Raw genomic sequence first — 16948 nt, forward strand, 5'->3', positions numbered from 1 at the left:
AATACCAATTCACCCCCCATCTTAGTTAGCCTTCGGCTAGTTCATAAGGGCTTAACATCCCTAACAAACTTTTAAATGGTATCAGAGCGGGATTCATACAATTAAGTTTTTGAAAACTTTTGAATTTCGATACATAGCTAACTCCAGTAATCATAATACTACAGAAGGGTATTTTATTACCTGACCACCTTTTCTTTGACAATATTCCTTTTAATTTTTTAGAAAACTCACATGTCTATATTTTTACAATCGATTGACTATCACATATGGATGCTCGTTAAAGATGGTTATACACCTCTGACTAGTAAAATTAATGGCATTACTACTCCACTTCCTTTCACTGAATTGACTCTTGATGATAGTGATTTAACACAACTTAATGCGAAATATTTGAACTATTTTTTCTGTGCTTTAAAATCTGAAGATTATATGCATGTTTCAACTTGTGCTACTGGTAAAGAAATTTAGGCTAAATTATATAACACTTATGAAGGAACTAAAGAAGTCAAATAATCAAGGATGAATATTTTATTACATGACTAAAAACTTTTTTGTATGAAACCTAATGAATTGATTTCTGACATGTATACTATATTTACTCAAATTATTATATCAGTGCATTCTTTAGGAAGAGAACTCAAAAATTATGAAAAGGTTAATAAAATTTTGAGATATTTTGCCTTCTTCCTTTGATGCTAAGATTATGACAACTACTAAATCTAAAGATTTGAATACCTATTAGATTGATAACTTACTTGAATCACTCATTGCGTACGAGCAAGGGGTGAAACAAAGAAACCTTGATGCATGTGAAAAAAAGAAGGAGAAAATTATGGCGCTGAAGGTCAACGACACAGACACTGACTCTTCCGGGTCTAGAAGCAATGATGTTGAATGATACGATCTATTTTGAATGCAGGAAGTCGAGACACATTAAACTTAATTATCCTTCACTTAAGGATCACCCAAACAAGGAGAAGGGTGAGGAGAAACCCAAGTTTAAAAAGGATAAGAAGATGTACCAAAAGGCGTTATGGGTGGATTCTACATCAGACTCCTCTAAGACTAAAGCTGAAGAGGAGACAAAGAACTTGTGCTTGATGGTTGACAATTATCTTGGTCAAAATGACCAAGAAGAGGTATGTAAACTAACCTACGAACAACTAGTTAAAGTTTATGAACAAATTCATGCATCATATAAGAAACTTAAGAAATCACATGGTAGTTTGAAATTAGATTTTTAAATTTCTAAAAAAAGCATAAAATTTTATTTAAAGATTACTCTACAATCGATAGCAATCACATGTCATTACTTGATGAGTTTGATGCATTAAACAAGAAGCATATTGAATTATCTGATGCACATGATTCCTTGAAGTTATCACATGTTAAGTTAGAAAGAGAGTTTAAGAAATTAGAAAATCTCAAAGAATTTGAAAATAACAAACCAATATTGCATGCATCACATAATTTTTTAAAAAAAGCATCACCTCTTGAGGAGATTAGTAAATCCTTTTCTTGGTGTTAGATATTTTTCATGTGACATGTTAGGATAGATCTCACACACTTGTAGTGTTCAATGTAGTACACATTGGGTATGGAGACCAAAATTGCATGATTCGCAGCATAACACACATGCATTGCATTCTTTTTTCCATAAGAAGGGACCCAAATATGTTTGGGTTACTAAATCTGATGTTTGATGATTTTGTAGGCTAACTCTCACAAAAGGTCTCATGAGAGCATGTGGTACCTGGATAGCAGGTACTCATGACATATGACTGGAGATGCCTATCAATTCATTTTGCTGGAGATCAGGATAGGAGGCAAGATTACTCTTGGAGACAACACCACCAAAAAAGTAGTGGGCTCAAGTAAAATTGAAAATTCCAAGAACCTTTTAATTGAAAATGTTTTGCTTGTAGATGAACGAAAATACAACTTGCTCAGCATCAGTCAGCTTTATGATAAGGGCTTCATCATAAAATTCTTAGCAAATACTTGCATTATAAGCTTAAATAATAATATTAAAAAAGATCTTAAATAACAACACTATTTTGTAGGAAAAGCAGATCAATAATGTTTACATGCTTGACCTAAATAATATTGAATGTGCTGCTTCATTTTGCTTAAAAACTGCTGATGATGATTCATGGTTGTGGCACAAGAGGTTATATCATGCCAATATGAAAACCCTTAGGAAAGTGACCTAGAAAGACCTACTTAGAGGTGTCCCCAAGCTTAAGTTCTCTAAAGACCACATTTTTGATGCCTGCCAATTAGGGAAGCAAGTCCAGTCCTCTTTTTACTCCATTAAGGACATTAGCATCTCAAGACCTTTAGAAGTCCTTCACATGGATTTATTTGGATCTATTAGTGCTGCTAGCTTAGGGGGAAAAGTCTATAGTTTTGTGATTGTTGATGACTACTCGAGATTTACTTGGATTAGATTTCTGTTACATAAGAATGAATCTTTTGATTAGTTTAGATCCTTCTTCACTTTGATTCAGAAAAAGCTAGGTTGTGAGATATTGACCATACATAGTGACCATGGGGGAGAGTTTGAAAATGCAATATTTAGAGACTTTATGAGGATAAGGGGATTATCCATAACTTCTTAGCTCCTCGGACCCCTTAGTAAAATAAGGTAGCTGAAAGGAAGAATATACCTTTAGTGAAAGCTACTAGAGCCATGCTTGTTGAGTAATCTCTTCCAAAATACTTTTAGGCTGAAGTGGTAAATTTTGAAACTTGTTCACTATGAATTAGATTGTTAAGCCTAAGTTTATGTCCCACGGCTAACCAAGAGGGGGCTGAATTGGTATTTTAAAAAATTAATCCCTCTTTTGAGTGTTTTAAATCAAATTAAACTTTAATGAATTTTGTAGAAAGTTTTTTAACCACAGTTTTAAAACCATAAATCACAAAAATAAAAAGTAGCGGAAAAATAATGACACCAGATTTATAGTGGTTTGATCAAAATCAGACCTACATCCACTCTCCGGAGGCACCCTCCGAGTATTGCACTAATACCACTAGTGACTCTCCTTTTGCACCCACAGCATGGCGGAGAAGCCTTTACAAAACTCTTTTCACCACTACCTAGAGTGGTAGAGAATCGTCATCCTTTTACACTATCCCCAAAGCTGGTAGAGAACTGTCATCCTTTTCACACTATCCCCAGTACTAGCAGAGAACCGTCCATCCTTTTCACACTATTCTCAGTCTGGCAAAGAACCATCAGTCCTTTCACATTATCCCCAGTGCTGGGTAGAGAACCCTTCATCCTTTCACACTCTCCTAGTGTGGGCAGAGAATCCTTCATCCTTTTACACTCTCCTAATGTGGGCAAAGAACCCGCGGCTATTCACACTTTCCAAGTATCGCCAGAGAACCGGATCTCCTTGACAGATCTTCTCACAAGAATTCTAAAAGGAAGAAAGAAAAGAGTGAAGTAATCCCAAATCACAAGTAGAGATTCTTACCTTTGAACATCAAGCAAAGCCTTCACGCTATAGTGGTAGAATTCCTCCTTTGATTGCACTCTCACACTCTCTCCTTGGCTCTTCTTTCAATAGGCACGAAGATCAATGACCAAAAAGATTAGGTGGTAGTGAAAATTGGACCTTATATAGGAGAGACAAGAAAAACCATCCAAAAACTGCAAAATTTCAAGTCAACATGAAATGGATTGTCCCGTACTATCGTGGATTGTCCTGAATGATTTTACTTAAAGTGTCGAAAATGATCCTAATGAATATTGGTACGAACTATATTTGTACATGATCATCGTTCTGTATGAACTAGGTTCATCCGGACGAACAGTTATTTCATAGGTCGGTTCCCAAATTACCATAGGATGTAACCAACTTACTTAAGTCGGTTCCCATCATCCGGGGACGAACAAGACTTCGTCCGGAAAAAATTTTTACAAAGGGAAACTCGTCCTGGCATGATTATGAATTTCGTCTGAACGAAATTTTTACAGAGAAGACTTTGTCAGGGGACGATTTGGATTTCGTCTAGACAAAATTTTTATAGAGCCCAAGTCGTCCTGAAACAATTATAGATTTCATATGAACAAAATTTTTACAGAGAAGACTTCATCCGGGGACGATTTGGATTTCGTCTGGATGAAATTTTTATAGAGCCTAACTCGTCCTATGACTAAAATAATTTTGTCCTGGACAATCAGGACTTAAAAAAATTTCCTCCGACTCCTGTTTGCATTGCTCTTACTAGGAGATAACTGACTTGATCGTTCCGTACGAACTAGGTTCGTCCCGTACGATCAGTATAAATTTTGTAAGATCTCCTTAAGTGTGTGTTTGTGTGTTTTTATTCACTCAATTACAATTACTCCCTCTCAATTTAAAGAACAATTTAAAGCTTCAATTTTCAAAAGATTGTATGCTGAATTTGATTTGAAGTCTTCATAGTTTGGAGTTCGATTTTCCTGAAATGTTAGTACACACAAGAGCAAAAATAAATCTTCTAAAAAGTATTAAGAGATGACTATACATAAAATAATAATATTTGGAAGCATCAAAACTATATAAGTTGCAAGAATGTAAAATATGCAAATAGCAACTCTCTTAACAGAAAAACACAACTTGTTATGTGTTAAATAGGGTAAATGTTAGAGTCAAACTAGATAAGACACCCTATGAGATCCTTAAGGGTAGGACACCCAATATTTCCCACCTCCATGTTTTTGGTTGTAAAGTTTTCATTCATAATAATGGGAAGTCACAGTTAGGGAAATTTGATCCAAAATATGATGGAGTGTTCTTAAGATATTCAAGTGTAGGGAAATCTTTTAGGGTGTTTAATAAGAGGACATTAATAGTGGAGGAGATTACTCATGTAGTGTTTGATGAATCTGATCCTATGAAGTCTAGAGTTGAGGATGAAGATGAAGTTGGAGAGATTATCCAACGAGTTAAAATTTTGGAGAAGAGGGTAGACCCCCAAAACACTATAGGAGTAGGTGAGATTACCTAACAAGTAGAAAATGTAAATTTAGAGGAAATGATTGAACCTACACATACCTTGCCTAGAGATTGGAGGTATTCTTTAAGTCATCCTAAAGAAATGATCATAGGAGACCCATCTGAAGGTGTTAGGACTAGGCATGGACTTAGGAAGGAAGTGAACCACTCTACCTTTATCTCAATGACTAAACCCAACAACATCAATCAAACCCTACCTAATGAGTTTTGGATCTTTGCCATGCAAGAAGAATTAAACAAGTTTGTTTTGAATGATGTTTGGGAGCTTGTAGAAAAACCAAAGGGATGAAGTGTAGTTGAAACCAAATGGGTCTTTAAGAATAAAATAAATGATTCTAGCGTGGTGGTTAGGAATAAAGCAAGATTGGCGGTTAATACAATCAAATAGAAGGGATTAATTTTGAGGAGACCTTTGCCCCTATAGCTAGATTGGAAGCCATTAGAGTGCTACTAGCCTTTGCCTGTTATAAGGGATTTAAGCGTTTCCAAATAGGCGTTAAGAGTGCCTTTTTAAATATGGTAATAAAAGAAGATGTGTTTGTAGAATAACCCCCAGGTTTTGAGAGTTCCTAATTTTCAAATCATATTTTTAAATTAAAAAGGCCTTATATGAATTAAAGCAGGCACCCAGAGCTTGGTATGAAAGGCTTAGAACATTCTGACTAGAGAGGGAGTTTATTAAGGGGAGCGTAGACTCCACCCTATTTCTGAGGAAAATAGGAGATGAATTACTCTTTATTCATATCTATATCGATGATATACTTTTTGGATCTTCTGATAAAAGGTTACATGATGATTTTTTCAAAATAATGAGTAAGTAATTTGAGATGAGTATGATGGGAGAGTTGTCCTATTTTTTGGGGTTTAGCATAAGATAACTGAATGAGGGAACCTTTCTAAATCAATCAAAGTACATAAATGACATTTTAAAGAAGTATGAAATGGATAAAGCCAAGCCAATTAATACTCCCATGACCTCCAGTGTTCAGTTGGATAAGGACCCAAATAGAAAATTAGTTGATTAAAAGAAGTATAGAGGGATGATTGGATCTTTACTTTACTTGACTGCTAGCTGATCTGATATAATATTTAGTGTTTATCTCTGTGCTAGATTTCAAGCTTATCATAAAGAATTGCACCTGACTATAGTTAAGAGAATTCTAATATATCTCTTAGGGACCCAACACTTAGGAATCTCGTATCCTAGGCATAGCACATCTTTTAAGATTATTGGATATTTTGATTCTAATTTTGTAAGATGTAGGGTGGATAGAAAGAGCATTTTTGGGACTTGTCAATTCATAGGACAGTCTTTAGTCTCCTGGTTCAATAAAAAGTAAAACTCTGTTGCACTTTTCACTGCTAAAGCTGAGTTCATTGCTTTAGGGAGTTATGTGGCCCAAGTCCTTTGGTTGAAGAAGCAAGTTCTGGATTTAGGATTACCTGTGGGCATAATTTTTATCCTTTGTAATAATATTAGTGTCATCTACAATTTTAAGAATCATATCCAACATTCAAGGACTAAGCACATAGACATAAGGCATCACTTTATTAGAGATCATGTGACCAAAGGAGATATTAAGTTACACCATATGGCAATTGAGAATCAACTGGCTGACATCTTTACTAAACAACTGGCCTTCGACATTTTCAGCACTTTAAAGACCAGATTGGGTGTGATTGACATAAATACATGAACTTGATTCTTATTGATTTCTGATTTTTTATCTATTATTTGTTGTTTTCTTTTTGTAGTTTTTATTTGCTTATTTTTATTATACTTTTCATCTATTTCACTATTATTGATTTAATTTTCTTCGTTGTTTTATTTTTCTTTTAATCATCGCTGAATTGATATCTTATGCCTTATTTTTATTTTTGAAAATTTATAGTCAATGTTTGACATCTCTAAATCAGTTAAAGGGGAAAATACCGTTGATTATTTCCTTTTCACTAACTTCTTTTAGTGGTGTAATTTTCTTTTCTAAATAAAAGTCTATCTCAAATTAACAACTGGACTTTGCAATTGAGATCTTTTCAATCTTGCTATAATAATCTATCTTATATATATAATTCAAAGTCTTTATTTTATATTCAGATTTTTTGTAATCTTGTCAGTATATTTATTATATAAATTTTTATTCTATTTTGTGATTCATTCTTCCTTATATTAAAAACTGAGATTTTCTTCTCTAATATCTATAAGATATAATCACAACTGAAAATATTTAAGAATTTTAAAAAGGGATATAACTTGCAAAATAAATAAATAAATAAAAGTATCCAATGATGCTAAAATCAAAAGATACGCAATGATGTCAAATTAAAAAAATATATACAAAGTATATCAAAAATCAAAAGATGCTCAAAAAGCACCAATCATATTGACAGGAGGCAAACAATGAGCCAACCAAAATCAATCCTCTTCTCTTTAAAAATTTTTAAATCTTAAGAGAATTCATGTATCACTTGATATCTTTCAAAAGCTTGATTTTAGAATTCATGATCATGACTAATTACTTTAATATATTATTCTATAAAATATTTTTTGAAACCAAAATTTGAACGAATCTCTTTTTCTTATCCAAAATATTTTTCTGATTTAGATTCTTATTTTTAAAAGATGATTTTCCTTGAGAGAAGTCCGAGTTAGGGTTAACAGGATTGGTTATTCCACCATTTTTTCAGATTTCGATGATGTTAACCAATTGATTCTTACAATTTTTTCAATTCAATCACATGGAGAATTTATCATATTCAGCTTTGATTAAAAAAAACTTTGTTTTTTATTCTTTTTGATGTTTTTATTTTTTTTGTATTTTATTTTTATCCTTTTTAAGTTAATTTTTATGTTTTTGGGCCTTCTCTAATCATCTCCATCCATCCTCTAATTTTAAACTTCTTGTCATATCATCCCGGATGATATTTATATCGTCCTAGACGATCTATTCAATTCACTTTTGAAATTCCATCAGATAGTTATTTTGACTCGTTTGCTTCTGATCATCCTGGATGATCCATTATCTTCTTGAACGATATGATCGTCTTATATTTAATTATTTGTGATCGTCCTGTACAAGCCTCCTCATCCTTGATGATCTTCAAAATTTTTGCTCAATTATTGGTGATCAACCTGGACGATACACCTATTCATCCTGGATAATCCATGTGGCAAAATTTGACAGACAACTTTAATTAGGTCAGTACGATCAATTATTGTTGATCGTCCTTGACGATCCACTTAATCTTGCCAGATGATCTGCTTTTTCAACGGTCATCCAGAATGACTCCTCGGGATGATCCCCTGTGTCTTATAGTCCCGGATGATATCTGATCGTCCTGGATGATATTACCGCCTTTTTGACCAATTATCCCTGACGCAATTATTGCACCCGGTCGTCTTGGATAATTCTCCGATTATTCTGGATGATCGGTCTAATTTTTTTTATATCGAGGCTCTCAAATGGATTTTATTACCCAATCCTTCTTAAACCCTCTTGTGCTCTTACTCACTCTCTATTTTCCTAATTATGGCCGGCGAAAAGAGATCTCGCATGCCTTCTGGAAGCTCATCGAGGGTAAATCTAGACCCTCATTTCACAGAGGTGGCCGATCAAGCCGTCTATCTGAGGTACAAGATAGTTGAGATCACTGTATCCCAGACTATCAACCCACACATTCTTTCTTATCCTGACCTTAATCTATTTGCTCACACAACTCTCACTTTTCTCCTTACTATTCAATTTAATTCAGAGTTACTATTTGAGTTCTTCTCTAGCCTTCGCATCAACTCCTCTTTCACCGCTCTTCAGTCCTATATGAATAGATGACAAGTCAAAATCACTTATCAAGACTGTCAAGAGTTCCTGCAATTTTCTGCCATAGGAGACAAACTCCACACCCTATGTTTCGATCCTGACTACAACTGGGTTTTGACCAATCACTTTTTTAAGGAACACCAATACTCCCTTTCATGTTGGAGAGTCTAGCAGCTTACTCAAAGATGCTAAGACAATCCAACATGTCATTTGCACTTCTAGTCTTTCAAAAGCTGGTGATTGCATTCATATCACTCCACTCATTTTGGTTACCACTTTTTACATTTTGGCCCATTATGAATTCAATGCCTCTGATTTGATTTTTTGATATATTGAGCATGTGACTAGTATTCGTGATCTAGGACATAGGAGGAACTCAATCATTCCCTAGGACATATCATTGTCTATGTCCTAGAATCCAAATATAACCTCTAATATCCTGCCCTACCAAACTTTCAACCTGCCTTCTACTCAAACAACTCCTTCCATGTTCTTCACAGTACTCATCTCCACCTAGGGCATGAGGAAGCCGAAGGAGCTGAGGAGAAGGCAGCTCCTACACCTATTCTTTCACCTACTCTACTCTGCTAACACTCACAGCTAGATCAGCTGGTAGTGCAATTCGACTAGTGGGAGACTTACTTCGAGTCATATGTTACTGCACAGGAGTAGTAACATGCTGAGGATGTTGCCTGCTTTGACTCTTACGTGGATCACCATTAGTGTCAGCACGACCAGGACATGGCCTGGTTTGGAGAGCAGTTTGGCACTCTTTCTAGTTACTTTCACCAGCCACCACCACCACCACCTCCTTCAGATGATCAGGGGTCGTATTTCTTTTAGTTTGTTTTTTGTGATGTTAGTTTTTCTTGATGTAGTTTACTTCTATTTACTAGTTTTCTATTGTGTTTCTTTTCCTCCCCCTTTTTGTGATGTCAAAAGGGGGAGTACTTGTACTACTTTACGATATATTGATGTATTATGTACTGTGTTCATTTACTAGTAAAATTTGAACTTTCTACTTCATTATTCTTTTATTGTGAGTTAAATAACTAAAATTTTATTGTGTATTTTTCATCATAAAAAAGGGAGAGATTATTGCGAATCTGATTTTAGGGAATAAAATTCTGATGATAATAACATTCCTATTTTTCTGCGACTGTCTTTCCTACTAACATTTCAGGTCCATAAGATCAAGTGCAACTCAAGCCAGCTCAAGATTGGGTAGATTAGGACTGAGTAAGTTTGTAATCTTTTATCTTTCATGAGTCAATTGTATCATTGTGGGTCATGGTACAAAGTAACCTTACACACACATAATTCAGAGAAAATTTTTTATTATTATAGAGTTCTCTATTTTTTATCACATCATCCTAGATGATCAAAATATCATCCTGGACGATCTCAATATTATCTTGGACGATCATTTAAAAATAGAAACCCTAATTAGAGTATCCTGGTTAAGGAAGCCATCATTAAGCACATCATCTCAGATGATATTATAATCATCCTGGATGATAGGTTCAAATCAGAAAGAATCAATAGTCAGATTAGTTAAGGTATGTTATATTTTTAGTTATCATCGAGGATGATGTCCTCGACGATGCAGCATAATTATACCTAAATTAATCTGATAATTAAGGAAAGTAGTTAAGGTTTGATTGAATGATCGTATCATCTTGGATGATTAGTTAAACAAAACCTTAATTCTTCTTGGACGATGTTTTATTGATCTGGTTTATTCAGGGCGATTCTCTGGACGATATGTACTAAATTAAACTAATCATCCGGGTGATCGACGATCTGCCCGAACAATCAAGTCATTTTTTTGTCATTCAGATGACCAGTCAGTGCGATGGTCTAGATATATTTGTTGTTTTATACTAATCATCCAGGACGATAAAGTAATTTTTTCATCCACACATCCAAGCAGGGCAATATGCTGGACGATATTCGACGGATTGAACTAATCGTACAGGATGATATACTATCATCCTGGACAATATGAATAAAAATTCTTCTGATTGACCCAAAACATTTTGGCTGATTGAGATAAATTTGTACTGATCGTACATGACGATCTCTAGATTGTCCTGAACAATAATGTCAGTTTGTTGCAGTTAAGATCTATTCCGAAGCTCTTCAATATAAGATTTCTTATTTCACCCAAGAGGGTGACTTTTGATGTTGTCTTGAGCTTAGAGAGCCTAGAGTGGAGGGGGAGAAAGGGAGAGAGAGAGAGAGAGAGAGAGAGAGAAAGGATCTTATGAGGGGGAGTTTGTGAGTGGTTTCATAATGCTTGCTCCAAGCAAGGATTCGAGTCATCTTCTCATGTCTTCGTCTCTAGTCCTTGGAGGTTTGAGAGAGATCTACTTCAGTAATCGATCAAGGTTCTCTACCTACTTTAGGAGGAAGCAAAAGGAATCGGGTTCTCTTCCTCACCAGTGTTAGGAAAGTTGCTATTTGCATGTTTTACATTCTTGCAACTTTTATAGTTTTGATGATTCCAAATATTATTTTTTTATGTGTTGTTATCTCCTAACATTTTTTGGAAGATTTGTTTTTTCTCTTGTGTGTACTAATATTTCAGGAAAATCGAACTCCAGACTACGAAGGCTTCAAATCAAATTCAGCATGAGATACTTTGAGAATTTGAAGCTTGTACTTTTTATTTGAATTAAATTTGAGAGGGAGTGATTGTAATTGAGTGAATAAATTCACACACACTAAAGGAGAACTTGAAAAAGTTTTTGTACTGATCGTACGGGACGAACATTATTCGTACGGGACGATCAGATTAGTTATCTCCTTGTAAGAGCAATGGAATGGATAGGAACTGAACTGGAAAATTTTTCTAAGTCATGATCATCCAGACGAAATCATTTTTCATCCAGGATGAGTTTCTCTCTGTAAAAGTTTCGTCCAGATGAAGTCCTGTTTGTCCAGGACGATGGGAACCGACTATGGCAGTTTCTGGCAACATTTTGCAATTTTCGGAACCAATTTTTGATATAACTGTTCGTACCGAACGAAATATTTTCGTATGGGACGAACCTATTTCGTCTAGGATGAAATTGGTTCATACAGATGCACAAATGGTTCGTACGGGACAGTTTTTTACACAGTTCGTCCGTACTAACTCAATTTCGTACTGGACGATCCAGTGCGCAGAAAAACATGTTTTAAGCAGTTTTTTGGGCGGTTTTTCATGTCCTTTCTATATAAGGAGTCCTGGAAACTATTACAAGTGCCTTTGGAGTTGTTTTCTCTTGAGAGGGATCATTGAGAGTGAGAGTTTGGGAGAGATTGTAAGAGTGAAGAGTGAGAGATCAAGTGAGGGGTTTGTGAGGGATTCACAAGGTTACTTGAAGAAGAAGATCTCTTTGTTTCTTCTCATCTCCTTTGAAGGCTCTCAAGTGAAGTTCAACAACATCGGTCCGGTTCTCTGCCGACACTTGGAGAGTGTAAAAGGAAGACAAAGTGTATCTTTGACAGTCATTGTGTCTTCGTTCTTTGGGAGAAAACTAGAAGAGAGAACTTGAAAGGGAGAGAGGAAAGGGTGGAGTTTGAGAGGGAGAAGATCCTTGGAGGGGATTTCAAGGGAGTGTGGAGGGGATATTCAGCCGCACCGGGGAAGGTGAAAGTGATTTTGTACAGGCTTCTCCGCCTTGCTGTGGGGGCAAAAGGAGAGTCACTTTATGGTATTAGTGCAATACTCGGAGCGTGCCTCCGGGGAGTGGACGTAGGTCAAGGTTTGACCGAACCACTATAAATCTGGTGTGTTCTTTCTTATTTTTATTCCGCATTTAATTTCATTGCAAGTTGTTAACTCTGGTTGAAAAGTTTATTTTTTAAACTTTAAATTTAACTTGCATAAATAATTAAAAAGGTTTTCTAAAAATCTAAGAGTATAAGTATAATTTTTAAATTACCAATTCACCCCCCCCCCTTTTGGTTAGCCTTGGGACATTAATTTAGATTTAACAACCTAATTATTAGACTCAACAACCAGTGTCGGTGGATAGGATGTTTGTAAAAGCTTCTCCGCCTTGCTATGGGAGTAAAAGGAGAATCACTGAGTTTAGTACAATACCCAGAGGAGAGGCTCCGGGGAGTGGACATAGGTCAAGTTGACCGAACCACTATAAATTAATGTATTCTTTACTAATTTTTTGTATTTAATTTTTACACTTTGATTTTCTTTGTGGTGAACTTTGGTTTGAATTTATATTTTGATTGAGAATTTTTAAAATACCAATTCACCCCCCCCCCCCCCCCCCCCCCCCCCCCCCCCCTCCTCTTGGTTAGCTTTGGGCTAGTTCATAAGGGCTTAACATCCCTAACGAACTTTCATATGATTCTCTATCATCTCCTGAAGGGAGAAAAATGAGTCAAGGTTCTCTACCTATGAAAGGATTTTCGGTCCTCTACCACACTGAGATGGTAGAAGAGATTTTGTAAGAGCTTCTCCACCTAGATGTGGGGGCTAAAGGAGAGTCACTAAAAGTTTAGTGCAATACCAAGAATGGGAGATTCCAAGGAGTGGACGTATAATAGGTTGGAGTGAACCACTATAAATCTAGTGTGTTCATTCTTTTTATTATTTCTTCTTTTAATTTTTCACATTTATTTTGGTGATAAGTGCATGGCTGAAAACCTCTAATTTTTTATTTTTATGAAATTTATTTGCTTCCTCATCAAAAGATAAAAGTATCGATTTTTAGATGTTTGAAAAAACTTTAAAAGGAAGTATTTTTTCCCTTTTTATTTAAATAAATTTTTAAGTATCAAATTCCCCCCCCCCCCCTCCTCTTGGTTAGCCTTAGGGCTAGTTCTATAGGGTTTCACAACCATCACAAACTTTTAGTATGATCACCAATGATTGATGAATATTAACTATTGGATGTCCTATGATCTAGTTTTTTTATGAAGATTGTGCAGTACGATGTGAAATCATATAGTATTATGTGAATAAAATTTAGAAGGTGGTGTGTGATGATATGGAAAGCTCCATAAAAAATACAAAATAAATCACAAGAAATAATACAAATAATCACAAAACAAATTTAAAAGAAAAATAACACAACATAATAACATTTTTTTACAAAAATAAAAGCAACATAAATTTAAAAGTCACACAAAGAAGTCCTTTTTTTAATTTTCAAATCATCCTAAAGCATGAATATCTATAACACCTAGTCTAGTCCTTAAGGTGCTAAAGATTTTAAAAGCTATGGGTTTTGTAAATATATCTTCCAATTGATTTTCAATAGCTACATGATATAGCTCTATATCCACTTTTGTCGCTTGGTCTCTAATAAAATGGAGCATAATGTCTATGTGCTTGATCCTTAAATGTTGGATTAGATTCTTTGATATGTAAATTGAAATAATATTATCACACATGATTTGAATGGTCCTTACAGGTAGTCCAAGATCTAAGATTTGTTGTTTAAGTTATAGGACTTGTATAATACAGCTCCCTACAGCTATATATTATACTTCAGTGGTAGATAGGGCTATAGAGTTTTGTTTTCAATTAAACTAGGAGACTAGAGCTTGTCCTATGTATCAACATGTTCCAGATGTGTTTTTCCTATCAACCATACAAACTATAAAGTCTAAATCAAAATATTCTATGATCTCAAAGAAAGTACTATGTCTAGGATATCATACTCCTAAGTTTTGGATTCCAATAAGGTATCTAAGAATTCTTTTAAAAGTAGTTATGCGGAATTCTTTGGGATCTGCCTGAAATCTAGCACAGAGATAAACACTAAATATAATATCAGGTCTACTTGTAATCAAGTAAAGGAGTGATCAAATTATCACTCTATACTTCTTCTAATCAACTAATTCTCTATTTGGGTCCTTATCTAACCGAATAATAGAGCTCATATGAGTGTTTTTTTCGTATCATTATTCATTTCATAATTTTTAAGGATGTCATTGATGTATTTTTATTGACTAAAGATAGTTTTATCATCCTTTTGCTTCATACTAAATCTAAAAAAGTAGTTTAGCTCTCCCATTATGCTTATTTCAAACTCCTCGCTCATAGTTATTGAGATTTATCACAAATATTTTTATTTATAGATCCAAATAGTATATCATTAACAAAGAATTGCACTATGAGTAGGTCTTCTCCTTCTTTCTTTAGGAAAAAGGTGGTGTTTACACTACCTTTGACAAAGGCTTTATCTAGAATGAATGTGCTCAACCTTTTATATCAGGCTCAAGGTGTTTGCTTCATTCCATACAAAACCTTTTTTAGTTTGAAAACATGATTAGGCAATTTTGAGTTCTCAAAACTTGGGGGTTGCTCAACATATACATCCTCTTTGATTAACTTATTTAAGAAATCACTTTTAGCATCCATTTAATATAACTTAAATTCTTTAAAGAAAGTAAAGGCTAAGAACACTCTAATAGCTTCTACTCTAGCTACTGGGTAACATTTTCTTCAAAATCAATCTCTTTAATTTGATTGTATCCCTCAGCTATTAATATAACCTTATTTCTTGCTATTATGATAGATTCATTCATTTTTTTCTTAAAAAACCCATTTGGTTCCTACAATACTCTAGTCTTTAGGGTTACTCACCAACTCCCAAACATCATTCCAAATAATTTGATTTAATTATTCTTGCATTACTAGGATCTAGAATTCATCATCTAGGATTTGATCAATATTGGTGGGTTCTATCATGAAGATAAATACATAATGATTAACCTCCTTCCTAAGTTTATGAAGTTCTAACACCTTTAGATTGGTCCCCTATTATCAGTTCTTTAGAATGACAAAAAGAATATATCTATTCTCTAGGTAGTGGCTCATGAGGTTCTACTCTATCTCCTATGACAATGGATTCTACCCCTTGAGTGACCTCTACTACTTCTTCAAGCTTAGATTCATATGTCATATATAATTCATCAAATATCACATGGGTAGACTCTTCTGCTTCCAGGGGATACTCTTATTAAAGATTTTATAATCCTTACCTACATATGAGTAACCTAAGAAGACACCTTCATCAAACTTAGGATCAAATTTTCCTAAGGGTGATTTTCATTGATTAGAATGAAGCATCTACACCCAAAGACATTTAAATACAAAATATTGGGTGTCCTACCCTTAAGGAGTTTGTAGGGTGTTTTATTTAATTTGGATCTAACATTCACTCTATTTAAAATATAAGAAGCATTATTCACTGCTTTTTCCCAAAAGTATATAGGGAGTGAATATTAAGCTAGCATGGCCCTAGTAGCTTCTACCAAGGTTTTATTTTTCCTCTCAGCTATTCCATTCTACTAAGAGATCCTAGGGACATAGAAGTTGTGCCTGATTCCTATCACTTGATAGAAGGATTATTATTTTTAAATTCTCCACCATAATCTCTATGAATGGTTGAAATTCACATCCTAATTTCCTTTGAATTCTGGTGAATAAATTTTAAAACTCCTTAAATGACTCACTCTTATGTGCTATGAATCTAACCCAAGTAAATCTAAAGAAGTTATTTACTATTACAAATCTATATCCTCCTAGGTTGGTTATACTAACTGGTCCAAATAGGTCTATATGAAGGATTTCCAGTGGCCTAGAAGTATTGATGTCTTTTATTGAGTGAAATGAAGACCTAACTTATTTCCCTAATTTGCAGCATCACATATGTGATCCTTAGTGAAGTCTAGCTTAGTTATACTTCTAACTAAGTTTTTATATATAATATTCATAAGGGTCTTCATGCTTGCATGACATGGTCTCCTATGCTATAGCCAGGAATCATCAATAATAGTTTTCAAACACAAGAAATTGGAATATTTAATGCAGTTTAACTCAAGCATGTAAACATTACTTATTTATTTTTCTTCTAAAACTAGTTTTCTATTTAAACTAATCATGTATTTTGCATAAAGAAATTTAATGTCAAAGCCCTTATCACATAATTGACTAATGCTCAATAAGTTATATTTTAGACCACCAACTAATAAAATATTTTTAATTATAAAGTTGCTTGAGTTTCTAATTGTACCTGAGCCAACCACTTTCCTAGTGGTGTTGTCTCCCAGGGTTACGTGGCCTCTAGTGTGATGAATTGCTTCAAATCATCAGTC

Source organism: Dendrobium catenatum, unplaced genomic scaffold, assembly GCF_001605985.2.
Source record: "Dendrobium catenatum unplaced genomic scaffold, ASM160598v2 fragScaff_scaffold_126, whole genome shotgun sequence".
NCBI lineage: Eukaryota > Viridiplantae > Streptophyta > Magnoliopsida > Asparagales > Orchidaceae > Dendrobium > Dendrobium catenatum.